An 18,836-nucleotide genomic window follows, 5' to 3' on the forward strand; every position below is an offset into this window, starting at 1 on the left:
TTTGTATGGGGATTTCATCCAAAATGTATAGGAAAATACACCTGCGTCACCCGACTAGAAGAGCATAACAAAAATTTAACACAATTGTAACATATTGTGATATTTATAACTTATTTTGATACAATTTAGTTCTCAGTAGCCATTATCTTTCAAATGTTGTAACAGGATTATATCATAATATGATTTGAAAAATGCTTAACACCGAATTGCCCAACAGTAGGCAATTAAAATAGATGTAGCAATATCTCCCAGCCATAGATATCACAACGCTGATATAATTTGAGAAGGTTGCCTTATTTGTAATGTTGGTAATTTCATGTTCTCAAAAAATATTCTTGTTCAGACAAAAACAAAAAAATTATGATTATTGATCGCAATCTGTAGCCCTATCACGACCTGTAAAAATTCCAACTGCACAGAAACAATATATTTTGTATCTGATTCTGTTATAAATTTCTAACAAAATATGTTATTTTTATGATAAAATTGTAACAAAATTTGATAGTTTTTTGTTTCCAGTCGTGCAGTTTTTGATAGAAAATTAGATATTTTAACAACATCCTGCACCATGTTTCTAACACATTTTGTTATAAAAATTTAGTATAACATAATAACATAGGATGATATGATTTTGATATGACCTTCTAGTCGGGCACTCATTCGATCTGGAAATTGGTTCTGATTGCTCGATTGACATCAGAATTGCAAAAACGACAGTTGGTATGCTACAGAACGATTTCACAGAACATTGTATGATGATTAAATGAACTTTTATATAGGTTTTGGCTGATACGATTCGATCAATAAATCCAAAAATACACAATTCAGCTCCAAATAAATCAGTTATAGAAGCACGACTACAATGCGATGATGCTTAGGGGTCTTGGTTGGACTCACGGTCAAAGGAATTTTCGGGTAGCCTCATCATATACGAATGCAGGAAAGAAGAAAAAGTGTAAATAAATACATAGAATGCGAATAAAAATGAGAGACTATTCTCACTTAAGTTTTAATATAAATCATCTTAATATGCTTCAATTATTACTTTTCAATTTTCATAATGCACAAGAAAAGCATCAACGATTTTAGGTGGATTAACCTTTTTACCCATTTTTTCACCCACAACCCATAATCTTTCTCTGAATGATTTGATAATGAAAATTGGCCTCTTCGAAGTAATTCAATACATGTTGTATGAAATTTGTTTCAATGGGGCAGTTATGCTTGGAAATTCTACAATGGGACAAAATGACCCGATATTTTTTCGCCAAGTTTTCGAACAAACTATGTATATGTATTTATTTGTTCACAATAAAATATACATTAATTTAGAACGTTTGGTGCATAAAACTCAAAAATTATAAAAATCGACATGGGACAGATATGCTTGGGACGGCAGCGTAGGCTACTTTTATTAGGTACCGCGGCCCATCCTGGGTGAGAACTCTTCTAAAGGTAGGTGGATCCACCGACTGATACCTAACATATCGAGCTGGGTGGGGAGACCCAATGGGGAAGTTCACTTCCATATAGCACAATTCCTGTCAGGCCATGGCTGCTTCCGGCAGTACCTGTTACGGTTCATTTTATCTTACATGTTAGTGACAAACGTTTGAGTGGATTTGTGTATGTTCCATTCCTTAATGTTCTGTGTTTGGGCCAGAAGATAGGCAATTAATATTATAAATCGAGGAATTCCCAGACACAGACTTTATATTGCTGGTGCCACATGGCACAAAATTCTTCTAGGTGCCCAAATAGGATCTGAATCCTACACCAAAATAGAGCTATGTATACAACGGGCTGTTGTAGACAAAATGCAAAACGCAATGAAAACACATTTGCGGGATTTGACTGATGGACCAAAAACTTATAAGGAAACCTCGTCACATCTCGCAATGGGCAACACATTGGACGTTTCTCTCGGGGCACAGAGAGATCGTCAGTTATTTTAATTTGTTGAATGTGTTGTTAAGTGTTTATTTTTGTATGTTTGTAAAATAATTTTATTGTAATATGGCTCCCCGACGAAAACCATGTAACTCAGGTGTTGAGGACAAGATTCTTCACTTACCTAGTTGTAAGTTAAGTAATTTTAAGTTCTGTCACCAAGTGTGGTGTTTCTTTCCTGTTTTCTGGCATCAATGTGTGATGCGTCAGGAATTCGTTTTTTTCGTTTACCGTCTTTCGTTACCGTATCGCTAGCAATACTCGAAGTTCCATCGTTGTATGGAGTATTTGTTTGAGTTTGCGTAATTTAAGTTAGATTAGGAAGTAATCGTCCTCCTCAACACCTTTCCTCCAATCAAATTGACGAAATTTTTGTGGATGCTTCTAGACCATCCACAAAAATTTCGTTCCCGTTGGTTGAAGGTTGTGTTACGGTTTATTTTATCTTACCTGTAAGTGACAAATGTCTGATTGGAATTGTGTATGTTCCGTTCCTGCATGTTCTGTGTTTGGGCCTGAAGATAGGCAATTAAAATTATAAGTAGAGAGATTCCCAGACACAGACTTTATATTACTGGTGCTACATGGTACAGAATTATCGAGGTGCCCAAATAGGATCTGAATCCTACACCAAATAGAGCTATGTATTCAACGCCTTGGCTGTTGTAGACAAAATGCAAAGCGCAATGAAAACACATTAGCGGGATTTGACTGATGGACAAAAATCTTATAAGGAAACCTCGTCACATCTTGCAATGGGTAACACATTGGACGTTTCTCTCGGGGCACAGAAAGATCGTCAGTTATTTTAATTTGTTGATTGTAGTGTTAATTATTTATTTTTGTATGTTCGTAAAACTTTTTATTGTAATATACCTCCACAGGTTTGGGCACGCGGAGAGCCCCGTCTGCCCTGACTACCCAGGTGTCAAGGAAACTGCAGAGCACATACTGTTCGTAAGTCCTCGTTTCGACGTCGAAAGAAGAGCTATGCTAGACGTTTGCGGTCGGGACACAATCGCGGATACCTTTATCCAGAGGATGTGCCAAGCGGTGGAGAAGGGGAATGCAGATTCGACTGCAACCACTCAGATTACCTGCAGTTAACAGAGAATCTGGCGCGCCGAGAAGCAGTCGACAAGCATGGCTAACTCATGATTGGTTCATTTCATTTATTTAGTCAACATCTAAACAGATAACACTGAATCAACAATTTGACGCCACAATGCACGGTTCGAGGCCGCATCTCTCCACCCTCGGATACGCCCCACGCTCGCCAAGTCGTTCTGCACCTGGTCTGCCCATCTAGCTCGCTGCGCTCCACGCCGTCTCGTACCTGCCGGATCGGAAGCGAACACCATCTTTGCAGGGTTGCTGTCCGGCATTCTTGCAACATGTCCTGCCCATCGTATCCTTCCGGCTTTAGCTACCTTCTGGATACTGGGTTCGCCGTAGAGTTGGGCGAGCTCATGGTTCATTCTTCGCCGCCACACACCGTCTTCTTGCACACCGCCAAAGATGGTCCTAAGCACCCGTCTCTCGAATACTCCGAGTGCTTGCAAGTCCTCCTCGAGCATTGTCCATGTTTCATGTCCGTAGAGGACAACCGGTCTTATTAACGTCTTGTACATGACACATTTGGTGCGGTGGCGAATCTTTTTCGACCGCAGTTTCTTCTGGAGCCCGTAGTAGGCCCGACTTCCACAGATGATGCGCCTTCGTATTTCACGACTAACGTTGTTGTCAGCCGTTAGCAAGGATCCAAGGTAGACGAATTCCTCGACCACCTCGAAGGTATCCCCGTCTATCGTAACACTGCTTCCCAGGCGGGCCCTGTCGCGCTCAGTTCCGCCCACAAGCATGTACTTTGTCTTTGACGCATTCACCACCAGTCCAACTTTTGTTGCTTCACGTTTCAGGCGGGTGTACAGTTCTGCCACCTTTGCAAATGTTCGGCCGACAATGTCCATGTCATCCGCGAAGCAAATAAATTGACTGGATCTGTTGAAAATCGTACCCCGGCTGTTACACCCGGCTCTCCGCATGACACCTTCTAGCGCAATGTTGAACAACAGGTACGAAAGTCCATCACCTTGTCTTAGTCCCGGCGCGATTCGAACGAACTGGAGTGTTCGCCCGAAATCTTCACACAGTTTTGCACACCATCCACCGTTGCTTTGATCAGTCTGGTAAGCTTCCCAGGGAAGCTGTTCTCGTCCATAATTTTCCATAGCTCTACGCGGTCTATACTGTCGTATGCCGCCTTGAAATCAACGAACAGATGGTGCGTTGGGACCTGGTATTCACGGCATTTTGAAGGATTTGCCGTACAGTAAAGATCTGGTCCGTTGTCGAGCGGCCGTCAACGAAGCCGGCTTGATAACTTTCCACGAACTCGTTCACTAATGGTGACAGACGACGGAAGATGATCTGGGATATCACTTTGTAGGCGGCATTAAGGATGGTGATCGCTCGAAAGTTCTCACACTCCAGTTTGTCGCCTTTCTTGTAGATGGGGCATATAACCCCTTCCTTCCACTCCTCCGGTAGCTGTTCGGTTTCCCAGGTTCTGACTATCAGTTTGTGCAGGCAAGTGGCCAGCTTTTCCGGGCCCATCTTGATGAGCTCAGCTCCGATACCATCCTTACCAGCTGCTTTATTGGTCTTTAGCTGTTGAATGGCATCCTTAACTTCCCTCAAGGTGGGGGCTGGTTGGCTTCCATCGTCCGCTGAACTGACATAGTCATCTCCTCCGCTGCCTTGACTTTCACTGCCTGTACTCTCAGCGCCATTCAGATGTTCCTCGTAGTGCTGCTTCCACCTTTCGATCACCACACGTTCGTCCGTCAAGATGCTCCCATCCTTATCCCGGAACATTTCGGCTCGCGGCACGAAGCCTTTGCGGGATGCGTTGAGCTTCTGATAGAACTTGCGTGTATCTTGAGAACGGCACAGCTGTTCCATCTCCTCGCACTCCGCTTCTTCCAGGCGGCGTTTCTTCTCCTGAAAAGGCGGGTCTGCTGTCTCCGCTTCCGTCTATAACGTTCCACGTTCTGCCGGGTACCTTGCTGCAGCGCGACCGCCCGCGCTGCGTCCTTCTCCTCCAGAATCTGTCTGCACTCTTCGTCGAACCAATCGTTCCGTCGACTTCGACCCATATACCCGACGTTGTTCTCCGCTGCGTCGTTAATGGCTGCTTTAACTGTACTCCAGCAGTCCTCAAGAGGGGCCCCATCGAGCTCACCCTCTTCCGGCAACGCTGCCTCGAGATGCTGCGCGAATGCAGTGGCGACATCAGGTTGCTTCAGTCGCTCTAGGTCATACCGCGGCGGTCGTCGGTACCGAACATTGTTGATGACGGATAGCTTTGGGCGCAGTTTAACCATCACCAGATAGTGTTCAGAGTCGATGTTAGCGCCACGATATGTCCTGACGTCGATAATGTCGGAGAAGTGCCGTCCATCGATCAGAACGTGGTCGATTTGTGATTCTGTCTGCAGTGGTGATCTCCAGGTGTACCGATACGGGAGGCTGTGTTGGAAGTAGGTGCTACGAATGGCCATATTCCTGGAGGCGGCGAAATCAATTAGTCGTAGGCCGTTTTCGTTCGTCAGCCGGTGAGCGCTGAACTTTCCAATAGTCGGTCTAAACTCCTCCTCTTGGCCAACCTGAGCGTTCAAATCTCCTATGATGATTTTGACGTCGTGGTTTGGGCAGCTGTCGTACTCACGTTCCAGCTGCGCGTAGAATGCGTCCTTATCATCATCAGTGCTTCCGGAGTGTGGGCTATGGACGTTGATTATGCTGAAGTTGAAGAACCGGCCTTTGATCCTCAACCTGCACATTCTTTCATTGATCGGCCACCACCCGATCACGCGCCTTTGCATATCGCCCATCACTATGAAAGCTGTTCCCAGCTCATGTGTGTTGCCGCAGCTTTGGTAGATGGTATGATTACCTCTAAACGTTCGCACCATTGATTCCTTCCAACAAACATCATGCAACCTTACGATGCCGAATCAACGGTCCTTGAGCACATCGACGAGTATGCGTGTACTCCCGATGAACTTGAGAGATTTGCAGTTCCACGAACCGAGTTTCCTATCGCTAGTCCCTTTTCGTCGCAGTGGTCTTTGCCGATGGTTTCGGTCCGTACTCTCTTGTTGATTGTTCGTTGCGTATGGTTTTTAAAGGCTGGCTTGCAGATGCTGACACCAAACCCCTTAAATTTCCGGAGGACCATTCCTCCTTATTCCCGGTGCACAGATTCACTTAGAGAGATGATCAGCCGCCCCTAACATGGAGAACAGACGCTGTTGTGAGCCGATCCTGACATGGAGAACAGACGCTCAGTAAGATTTGCACCTCCGGATAGGAGCAAACCCCCCTTCCCTGTCAGCATACGACCATAGTTCCCACCGGGGTTGGTTACCCGATCTTCGCTAAGGTTGCTCGTATCCCGGCCAGCACCGCGGGGAGGTAGGGATAGGAGTTGCTGGGTAAGAGGCTAAGGACCGCGAGATGGGGTCTATTTTATTCGTTCAGGTACGCGAAGTACCAATGGTACGCTTTACCCAGCATTTGCCGTGCCTCATGATTGGTTAGTTAGAGCGAAAACAGGCTGAGCGTGGGGAAATGAATAAGAGAGGTTTGCACATGTCGAGGTAAGAGTGTCGCAGCGGGTGGCAACCGCAGTCGCCACCACGAGGCATGGCAGAAGAGTGAGCGCATAGGTGTTAGTATGGACTGCACATGCCGAGGTAGGAGGGTCGTAGCGTAGAACTGTTGGTACCTATCGCTATCGACACCTCGAGGCATGGCGGAGAAAAGTAGAGTGAGCATCCATGTCAGCCTCACGGTGCATGTTAGAGGTGAGCACCCGAGTCGGCCTCGCAGCCTACTTTCAAAGTATAGGAATCACTTCCACCATTGCCGTTGTCTATAAGAGTGACACCAAACCCAAGTTTCAACCCTGCACCCTGAACAGTAGAAGATAACCAAAACACCTCGATCTTGTTGATCCGGTTGGGCGAGCCGTATATCGTACTTATACGGTGGTGATTTTGATTACCAATGATACCGAGAGCAATAAGTATGACTCTCGCCAGACTCGAGCAATTTCGTCACGGTCGAGGTTGGATGATAGTAGGAAGTAGATATAGATCTTGGTTGTAAATATCCTACCAACCGCACGTGGAGGCTGCGCACGAAATTATTTTCATCCGTTTTGCAGTGTTGGTAAAAACTCAAAATCTCAAAACTCATGGATGATTCAAATCAAGCGTGAGTTGAAACGCACCCAACTCAGCACCCAAAAACTCATGGATGAGTTGAATCATCCATTTGAATCATCGTAGGTTTTCTTTTGTTTTCCTTCGTTAAAAACGAGCAATAGGTAATGTTTGCAACATAACCGCGAGATGACGTAGGACTTGTATAAACATAGCGTATTTACATTTAATTTCTAACTTTTGGATCTATGGAGTTTGATTCTACATTCTTCTTCTTCTTCTTATTGGCATTACATCCCCACACTGGGACAGAGCCGCCTCACAGCTTAGTGTTCATTAAGCACTTCCACAGTTATTAACTGCGAGGATTCTAAGCCAAGTTACCATTTTTGCATTCGTATATCATGAGGCTAACACGGTGATACTTTTATGCCCAGGGAAGTCGAGACAATTTCCAATCCGAAAATTTTCTAGGCTGGCACCGGGAATCGAACCCAGCCACCCTCAGCATGGTCTTGCTTTGTAGCCGCGTTTTACCGCACGGGTAAGGAGGCCCCTAATTATACATTATAGTATTGATATTGGAAACGACAACTTCCATGCTGTGTAGAAATATTAGCAATTTGTTTATTCAAAACTTCTGGAAATAAAACTAATAATTAAATACATAATTGAAATTGCTTTGTTTCTTACTTTTAAGCCCTTATTTATTCAAGCAAATGTAGGGCATTTATAGATTTCTTATTGATGATAGTATTTGAAGTTTAAAAATTCTATTTATAAAATTTTCAAACTTGGGCAAAATGTGCTATTTTGGGGGAACTATCTCGTTTTCCAAACAAAGAAATACAGCACCAATTTCGTTGCTTCTTTTTGCTAACATGCGTGCTTACTGCTGAAAAAAATCACTACAATAAGAAACAAGTCAAGGAGCAGTAACCCTTATTATTTAATGTTTTGATTCCAAACTCCGAGTCTACGTCAAATTTAATAATACAATTTCTCAGAAAATGAAAAACAAAGAATAAGATAAAGTTTATTTAAATATGCTCCTGGAAATAATTTTTTGCGGACTTTTTTAGATATTAACACTATTGCTGATTGTGCTCCCTTAAGGTCACTCCTGACGGAATCCAATTTTTAAAGTACTCGCGTTTTCAAGGGCACACCATTCGATACGGAAGCAACGCACAACTGTCATTTTTATTTTTTCACGCATGCTGCGACGCAGCAAAGCTGAAAAAATAAAAATGACAGTTGTGCGTTGCTTCCGTATCGAATGGTGTGCCCTTGAAAACGCGAGTACTTTGAAAATTGGATTCCGTCAGGAGTGACCTTAATTGCTAATGCCTTCTGCAAATAAATGAAAGTAATTAATTTGATCAAATTTTTATTTTCATCAGTGTAGTTGATTTTTTTTTGCTGGGGAATCAGAACTGTTATAGTATAACAATGTTTTAATGTACGTGTCGGTTAGTACCAAGCACAACTTAACATATAGTCAGTCATATGACATGACTCGTACCCATCCCGGGATCATGTGGATTATGAAACCAATTACTTTTCGTGGATGAGCAGACCAAATCTCTCAAATTTTCTTCATTTCCATCCACCACCGCTGCCCTTGCTGCCTCAGCCATCATCGGCCTTTAGCCGTGAATTCCGAGCGATGCGATGGGCGATTGCATCCATCGCAACCGACACCACTGCATCCGACCATCATCAAGCACAGAATGACAAACAAATGCGCCCACTTCTTTCATGCATATTCGCAGACCCACCGGTAGTTATACCGCTGGTGACTGCATGCTGTCGCTGTGTAGGTGAACAACGAACGAACGAAACGAAAAATGCGCGAGCAAAAAGCACGTCAGTACGCGCTGCTGCCACAAATTGAAATGACTCGCACACGGCAGGCACTGCTTCTTTTATACACATTACACAAAGAAAATCTTCCGGTAGACTCGAAGGCCCGTGACATACCGCATTTTGATGTCCGTGTTAGGAATGCACGGGATTGGTTACATATGAAATTTTGCTTACTTTGACAAGAATTGAAATTTGCAATAGCTTATAGTTAATAATCTTAAGTTTCAATGAAATAGGCAAAATGGTGGAGAGTATCCGAGTCGATTGATATTGAAAATCCATCGAAAGATAAAGGCGCTAGTAGCATTCAAAATCTTCCCTTCCAGCGTAACGCTCTCGATTTCCAAAAATCTAAATGATACCCAGTATAGTAAAGAAAGACATAAGTCCTACGTCAAAACAGTGAATTGACGTTTGTTGCATAATATATTACCCAAGCAACCAGAAGTTCGGATAAGAAGGGCTATTTTGGCTTAATCAGCTCTCATTTTAAGTAATTTTTTGTATGTAACGGAACTTTAAGTGAACTTTAAAGTTCCGTTAAGAATGCTTGGAACTTGATGTGAACCATAGTAAACCAATTAGTTCGGTTGAGAGTAAATTTAAGTAAAATCTGAACTTCTGGTTGCTTGGGTAGACACTCTTGTATGTATAAGCAATCAATTTTCCCCAAATTGATTTCAAATGCGTTTCTAAACCAAAATGATTTTTTGGCAAAAGAGTGAAATGATGCGTACATGAAAAATTCAAGCGTGATGCATTCCTATAAAATCGCAGATGATTTCGTTCGCACGGGAGCGCTCGTTGATTGAGATTTATAAGTGATTTTACCAACACTGCCGTTTTGTGTGTTGTTATGATTAAGTGTAAATGTTAGATAATAAATCAAAATAAATTTGTAAAATGTTAATAAATGTATAGTGTTTGCCTAGAACGTCGAGTGTGATTATTTATGACTGAAGAAATAGCTGTTAAATAGTCGTTTCCTGCTATAGTCGATTGTGCTATAGATCGAAATTAATTTATTGGCTTTTTTCGGTGATAATTATACTACTCAAAGCGAAAGGGAGTAGATGAAAGTAATGAAGATACAGATTCGATTGACACCGCAAGCGAGCGGCAAGTGTGAAATGAATACAGACTGATGATTAGCAGAGGGCCATATGAGAGAAAAAGCATTGTTGAAATCGCTGTTATTCTGCCTAACGTCCACCCAGGAACACGATGACGTGGTAGGTACAGTGATCATCACGTCACTATCCAAGCCGTTCCTGGGTGGACGTTAGGTAGAATAACATCGATTTCAACAATGCTTGGGAGTACAATAGGTCCATCAGTCTAAATCCATCAGAACATATCCTCGATGGTACGCAGCACTTTCCTTCCGAAAATTCAACTCCCCTCCAAGCTAAGCGTTGCGTAATTTATGGATGCTCATCTTTGTTCAAATAAAATATTATCGTTTCGATGAAAGTGTGCTCCCTTAGAATTCCTCTTAATGCATGTTCAATAGAGTTTTAAGTTCGAATTCAGATGAACAAGCCCTCCTATTAGATTCAAGTGTGGTATGAACAGCATCACCTTCAGTAGTACGGTCTTTCATGGGTAATGTGACCATTTTGGATGACGATATGGTACATACCGAAAATTTGCGCATATTAGCGCTTTGTTCTTTATGTCCTTTCATACACCAAAGGGTTTCAGATTATCCTTAAAAGACGAACTTGTGATAATGTTCGATTTTTGTTTCTGTATTTTTTTTTCTTTGCTGTGGATGCTTTGAAAGTAGTCCTATTTCGGCCAGAGATATTGGTTTGTCTTTAGAACTTAAAGGTTCACTTGCTCCCTCTTGCCCCATCTGTTCCTGCATACTTTTACCTCACATCCTTCAAATTTATTTAGACCTTTGACCAAAAATCGAAAACGTACTCTTACCCCACGCGCACTCTTGTCCCACTCTACTTTAACAATTAGCATTGCATACTTGGCTAATTCATGCTTTCTATAAAAGCAGACTATGTGGTTGGCGACGTGCAGCCATTGACCGAGCTCAATGAAGAACACCTTTATGCACTACACAGGCCACTCCTGCCTTAGTTTGAGAAAATAAAAAAAATCTAAAACACGATCGTTCTATGTAATCTCGAAGGATGCTTTACTGACCGCCCCAAAAACAGGATATTAGTCTTTGAGATCTAATTGTTAGATCTTCCCTAAGAAGTGTTGCATGACTGTGCTGTAATTGCAGCTAGATATTTAACATATTTAAAAATCATTCTCATCAGTGGGCCAGTGGCCTTATCTAAGATAGGTACAATTTAACTGCAATCGCAAACCGAACTGGAATTGAAATTCTTCTCCACCCCATCCAACCTCCATTAGCTTACCTCACAATCAGACAATCACCATCGGCAGCGGCTGGCACGTTATTCAGCGGACTGCGACTACAGTTGGCACTAGACGAGCAATCGATGATGTTCGCACTTTTGGAACGTCGCGAATCAACTGAAAGGCCGGACTCCTCATCGACAACGGCGGCGACGCCACCGTTGGCGAAACGCCCGTCAAGGTCCGTCCCGCCATAATGGTGGTCGTGATCGCGTGCTCCAGTTACAACCGCCGAAGTCCTATCAGCGGTACCAGTTCGCATGCTTCTCTACGCTGTTTGAGATTTTCGCTGAGCAAATATGTACAATGTACATCTACCTCCCTGTACAACCGGCAGCGTGTTGTTTTATATAAAACAATCGTACGTAGTTGCTGAGTCGATGGGATTTTCGTAGACGGTCTGATACCGGCAATCGTAATTGAATGCCTATTAACGAGCAGATAAGAAGCAAGATGCTCGTTTCTTTCTATGGTGACAATATATGCTTATCACATGAACTTGTAGAGGGTTCTCTCCGTTCAAGTTTAGTATGTGATTAAATATTTTAGATATAACGATGAGAAAAGTTCAAGGATGACATCTAATTACTGTGATCGTGCTGTTGTATCTGTAAACAAAAAGAGATTTAATACTTTTATTATTATAAGTATTATAGATTTAACTGCAAACGGTAAAAGCTCTCAACTTCCAGAGCTTATCAAAAAAAGGGTAGGATGAAAAAGGTTAAGATAAAACAAATCCTTTACCCAATAAAGCATGGTTTAGGGACAGCAGGGACTATGTCCAAGGGTTTGACGATCCCTCCCCAGGCCATCTGTGAGTTGTGGGGCTCTCCTAGGATGCTGTAGGGTTTGACAGTGGGCCCTGTTAAATTCCTATAAAAAGCTGCATGTATCCGCAAGTAGGCCCCACCAAAGCGACTGTGTGCCGCTCAAAGCGCACAAGCCTAAGTCCTGGTGTCAGGTGGGACACAAAACAGATCTGACACGACGGCCCTCCGACGAGACAGGAGCTTTGCCCAATAAGCCGCCTGGAAAACCAATAATTACGAGCAATATAAGAGATAATACGACTCGATATAATCGGCAAAGACCTAGGCGACGAATAAAGGATCATGATTGGAAGCTTGGAACATGGAACTGCAAGTCGCTAGGTTTCGCAGGTTGCGACAGGTTGATCTATGATGAATTACATCCCCGCAACTTCGACGTCGTGGCGCTGCAGGAGATTTCCTGGACAGGACAGATAATGTGAAAAGCGGGCATCGAGCGGCTACCTTCTACCAAAGCTGTGACACCACCAACGAGCTGGGAACCAGCTTCATAGTGCTGGATAAGATGCGCCAACGTGTGATTGGGTGGCAACCAATCAACGCAAGGATGTGCAAGCTGAGGATGAAAGGCCGTTTCTTCAACTATAGCATCATCAACATGCACTGCCCACACGAAGTGAGACCCGACGACGAGAAAGAAGCGTTCTACACACAGCTGGAGCAAACATACGATGGATGCCTACTGCGGGACGTCAAAATCGTCATCGGCGACATGAACGTACAGGTAGGAAGGGAGGAAATGTATAGACCGGTCATCGGACCGGATAGTCTGCACACCGTATCGAATGATAACGGCCAACGATGCATAAAATTTGCAGCCTCCCGCGGAATGGTAGTTCGAAGCACCTTCTTTCCCCGCAAAAATATACAACAAGGCCACATGGAGATCACCTAACCAAGAAGCTTAAAACCAAATCGACCACGTTCTAATCGACGGTGCGAATATTAAATCCGACCACTACCTCGTTGCAGTATGCCTGCGCTCAAAGCCCTTGACTGTATACAACACACGTCGAAGTCGGACGCCGCGGCTAAACATTGGGCGGCTACAAGACGGTAGACTAGACTAAGGATACGCGCAGCAGCTGTAAGTGGCACTCCCAACGGAAGAGCAGCTATGCGCAGCGTCTATTGAAGACGGCTGGAGAGATATTCGATTCGCCATTGGTAGCACCGCAACCGCTGCACTTGGCACGGTGCCTCCGGATCAAAGAAACGACTGGTATGACGGCGAATGTGAGCAGTTAATGGAAGAGAAGAATGCAGCATGGGCGAGATTGCTGCAACACTGCACGAGGGCGAACGAGGCACGATATAAACGGGCGCGGAACAGACAAAACTCGATTTTCCGGAGGAAAAAGCGCCAGCAGGAAGATCTAGACCGTGAAGAATCGGAACAACTGTACCGCGCTAATAACTCACGAAAGTTCTATGAGAAGTTTAACCGTTCACGTAAGGGCCACGTGCCACAGCCTGATATGTGTAAGGACATAAACGGGAACCTTCTCACGAACGAGCGTGAGGTGATCCAAAGGTAGCGGCAGCACTACGAAGAACACCTGAATGGCGATGTGGCAGACGAAGATGGCGGTATGATGATGGACCTGGGAGAACGCGCGCAGGACATAATTTTACCGGCTCCGGATCTCCAGGAAATCCAGGAGGAGATTGGCCGGCTGAAGAACAACAAAGCCCCTGGGATTGACCAACTACCAGGAGAGCTTTTTAAACACGGTGGTGAGGCACTGTGTCTGTGCACTGTGATGCACTGCGTGTCATCTACAAAAAGGGCGATAAGCTGGATTGTAGCAACTACCGCGCAATCACATTACTGAACGCCGCCTACAAGGTACTCTCCCAAATTTTATGCCGTCGACTAGCACCAATTGCAAGGGAGTTCGTGGGGCAGTACCAGGCGGGTTTTATGGGCGAACGCTCCACCACGGACCAGGTGTTCGCCATTCGCCAAGTACTGCAGAAATGTCGCGAATACAACGTGCCCATACATCATCTATTCATCGACTTCAAAGCCGCATATGATACAATCGATCGGGACCAGCTATGGCAGCTAATGCACGAACACGGTTTTCCGGATAAACTGACACGGTTGATCAAAGCGACGATGGATCGGGTGATGTGCGTAGTTCGAGTTTCAGGGACATTTTCGAGTCCCTTCGAAACGCGCAGAGGGTTACGGCAAGGTGATGGTCTTTCGTGTTTGCTATTCAACATCGCTTTTGAAGGGGTAATACGAAGAGCAGGGATTAACACGAGTGGTAAAATTCTCAATAAGTCCGTCCATCTATTTGGCTTCGCCGACGACATAGATATTATGGCACGTAACTTTGAGAAGATGGGGGAAGCCTACATCAGACTGAAGAGGGAAGCCAAGCGGATCGGACTAGTCATCAACACGTCGAAGATGAAGTACATGATAGGAGGAGGTTCAAGAGAAGACAATGTGAGCCACCCACCGCGAGTTTGTATCGGTGGTGACAAATCGAGGTGTTAGACTAATTTGTGTACTTGGACTCACTGGTGACTGCCTAAAATGATACTAGCAGAGAAATTCGGAAATGCATAGTGGCTGGAAATCGTACGTACTTTTATCTCCGCGAGACGCTCCGATCGAATAGAGTTCGCCGCCGTACCAAACTGACAATCTACAAAACGCTCACGGATACGAGACCTGGACGATGCTCGTGGAGGACCAACGCGCACTTTGAGTTTTCGAAAGGAAAGTGCTGCGTACCATCTATGGTGGAGTGCAGATGGCGGACGGTACGTGGAGGAGGCGAATGAACCACGAGTTGCATGAGCTGCTGGGAGAACCATCCTTCGTTCACACGAGGAAGTAGGGATAGGAGTTGCTGGGTAAAAGGCTAAGGACCTCTTTCTTAAATTTTCACCAACTTGTGCTAATTTTTCTGTATTTTAGATTCAGTTTATGTTCATAATATTTGTCTAGTGTCAAATCTTTTATTGGACTCTAGTTTCACATGTTTGCGTTTTTTTTAAAGGCATAATAGCGGTTAAATTCTACCGTTAAATCCCATTCGTATGCCTTCCTCTTGTTGCTGTCTTCCCAAAAAATGTTTGTCTCATTACAGATGTGAAACATTGCCAAGGATTTCAACTGTGTGAACATCAGCTTTGTAATTAATTAAGCATCCTATATTCCCTTCCTTTCCTATTGTATAATTGTATTCCCTAACCTCGACCAAACCGCGAGTCTTTCGGTTCCCCAAAACTAACATTAGAGTATAAGAAACATAAAAAATTGTATTCAAAAACATGATTCCGGCTCCGTAACGCTTTACGGCAAATGAGCCTTCCAAATAAACGATAGTTAAAAAAAAATAGCGGTTAAATAAAGGTGTGCTCATCTTGCCCCAGGTGGCGATCCTTGCCCCGTTCTCTTCTATTGTAAAAAATCTGCAATATCTCTAGAATGGTGCAGGCATATATCATGATGCATTCTTCTCCCTTCTTCCTTCTTCATTCTTATTTCTTCCTTCTCGCTTCTTTCTTCTTTTTCCTTCGTCCCTTTTCCTTTTTCTTCCTTGATTCTTCCTTCTCTATTCTTCTTCATTGATTCTTTCTTCTTATTCCTTCCTTCTTCTTTGTTCATTCAGAGATAATCTTATTTCGTATTGCTTGCTACTCGCTGTCTCACTTATCACTTCTCACTTCTTGCTTCCCACTACAAGTCCTTCTTACTTCTCACTACTCACTTCAATCACACACTCAATAAGGAAACGTATTATTTTCAACTATTCATTCAACTTTGGCCAACGGTGTTCGGCCAAATTACCCTTTCGTCCAAACGACCCTAAACCGTTAATGTTTGGCAAGAATAGAACAGTCGTTTTTGAAACACTTTGATCAAGAAAACAATTTTGAATCCTTAAAAGAACTAGTGCTCTGATCAAGCGATCAGCATTACTCGGCGTAACACCTTGAATCATGGGGGAGGGAGGCATGACGCATCTTAACTCTAAAGTGAATCAAACAAACTGCCGTTCAAAAGTTCTATTGAATCAAGATGCACAAGGTAAGTGCGCACCAGTCCGCCAGATTAACCAGTGTGACCATCGACGACTGGTCTACGAAGAAACGAAAAGATCATCAAATCCCCTTGAAATTAGGTCAAGCTACAGTGCATCTATGGAATAACTTTAATTACAATGAAAAACTATTGTATGTAAGAGATAATAATAGCCCGTTACACAACATATCACAAAGTTACATCAGCATAGTCCACCAGTCCATTAACCATAAGCCCCATCACATTTTACGATGGAAATGTGTGTACGTAAATTTGTTTACTCACCAGCGTTATTTGATAATCGTTAATCCCTTCGTCATCAGCTCAAGGTTGGAGATTCCTTATCGCACCCCTAAAAATTATGTAGTTCTTCATGCGCGCACCTTTATCGAGATAATTTAGGACTTATCACCCGGCACTACAGATGGCAAACCTGTTAAACTTTCTTGCAACACGAGTTTGGAAGCACTAAACCAGACCGCCAGCAGCGAACACCAATACTAACTATTCTCACTTGCTGCTGCCACAGTTAGAGGTAGCATGGATGGATATGCGCGATGCGTTCCATTATTCACTAAATTGCAGCCGGGTATCGTCACTTAGCGAAGTTTTCCTCTACATCAGCGTTTCATTTTACAGTCAGCAGCAGTCACAACCACCGGTAGCGCACTGAAAAGTACGAAAAATAAATTACATCACACGGTTTTCACTCGAAGAACGAAGTGCTGCTAATGAAATGACTACTCAGGAGTTACTAGCATAGAACAAGCTGCGAAGTAATTTTAATCAGTCACGTTTTTCGTTAGCCTGATTTATCAATTTGTTCCATTCATAATGCATTCAACTCTTCTGGTTCTTATCACCTTTTGTTCTAATCACAAAGAAAGTCACATTTTTAGAAATGCTTCGTCCACATACCAATCACACTAGACACAAGTCATAGATGTTGTTATGTCACCCAAGCGGCTAATGGGTAATCGAACTTTGTTATGATAACTAGTTTCACTTTCCAGGCAATACTTTACTATTTCTTGTCGAACCAGTCACACACTTTGGAAATCCTTTGTGATGTGGATGAACAGACGCATCTACACGGTCTGGAGTTGATTCTATTTCCGAATCATCAATATTGATACACTTGTTCGTCGGGTTCACATAATAGGACCATCATGTCTCCGATCTGTGGAATCATGGGGCTATTTCTTCCAACAACTTTTCCGTTTCAATTGGAGCCAACTGAATTGATCCGAGCAAATTGACCTTGTTGGGGCGATTTCACACTGCACACAGCCATGTATCGGGCGGTGAAGTGATATTTAGTTAGCTTAAACTAGCCGAGCGTGATTGTTTCTTTTTGACGATTCACTATGAATAAACTGATAGTAGCCCTGAGAGTCATTAGAATAGTCACATAAGAGTAGCATTCGTGCATTATCTTAACATTTTATTAAACTTCCAAGAGTGGAGTAAAAACTACCCTACTTCAGCAATACAACAGATCAAAGTTCTTCTTCTATCTGCCGTTCTGGTTCTACACCTGGCTCGCCAACAATGACGCGACATACTTACATACCGGCGTTTTGAGTCGACGTCAGTTCGGGTTCAAAGTTAATTTTTCCATGCTTGAAGAAGACGCTGCTGAACGCTGGACTTGTTTTGCCAGGCTCGACTGATTGCTATGACGTTTTTCTCTACTATTGCTGATCGGGTCCACTGATAAAGTACGATGTGGTATTCGATCGATAAGAACACATCAAATCTGTGATAGAGTAGGAATGAGACAACAAATTTGACTTGAGTTACGTAATAACAACCACCTTCTGAACATATGAAACATAGTTTTTCATAGTTTTAGTAACTTACACTTACCGTTTTTTTTGGACTTTGGTACAATGTTCACGTTCTGTTTACAATCGAACTTCCAAAGTGCACACTCCGTTGATACCGATGGGTGATTTAACGGTCGATAGGGGGTGGCACCCAAGTATGAATGGACTTCCCAGAATGTTGTTTATTTACTCTAGCTTATTCACCATCAGAAATCGACGCAAACATCTGTGAACCAGTGAGAGCATGAGGGTGAAGTGAAAAATGAGCACGAGCTTGCGCTAGACATGTTATATAGGTAGTTGGACACTGAACAGTGGGCCCACATGGCAATATCAATAATTTATATAAATTATTAATTATTATATGACATTTGATATATTAATTAATATTAACAATTCTGAAATTTCTATTAATTTAATCCACAGGAATATAAGTAAATTCGATATGTATGAATATATGTTACAAATAAGTTCATAGTCTGATGGTTTTGAATATAAAGTAAGTGTCGAACAGGTATTATTTTATTTATTTTTTCAGACTAAGGCCGAAGTGGCCTGTGCGGTATATAAGAGTCTTCTCCATTCGGCTCGGTCCATGGCTACACGTCGCCAACCACGCAGTCTACGGAGGGTCCGCAAGTCATCTTCCACCTGATCGATCCACCTTGCCCGCAGCGCACCTCGCCTT

The 18,836-nt window shown here is 43.3% G+C and overlaps 1 pseudogene; it reads right to left on the minus strand.

Moving 5' to 3' along the window:
• The window catches only part of LOC134206272 (solute carrier family 52, riboflavin transporter, member 3-B-like), a 38,317-nt pseudogene extending 19,943 nt beyond the window's left edge, over positions 1 to 18,374 (minus strand).
• Positions 18,375 to 18,836: the final 462 nt, after the last annotated feature.

Source organism: Armigeres subalbatus, chromosome 1 (assembly GCF_024139115.2).
Source record: "Armigeres subalbatus isolate Guangzhou_Male chromosome 1, GZ_Asu_2, whole genome shotgun sequence".
Lineage (NCBI taxonomy): Eukaryota > Metazoa > Arthropoda > Insecta > Diptera > Culicidae > Armigeres > Armigeres subalbatus.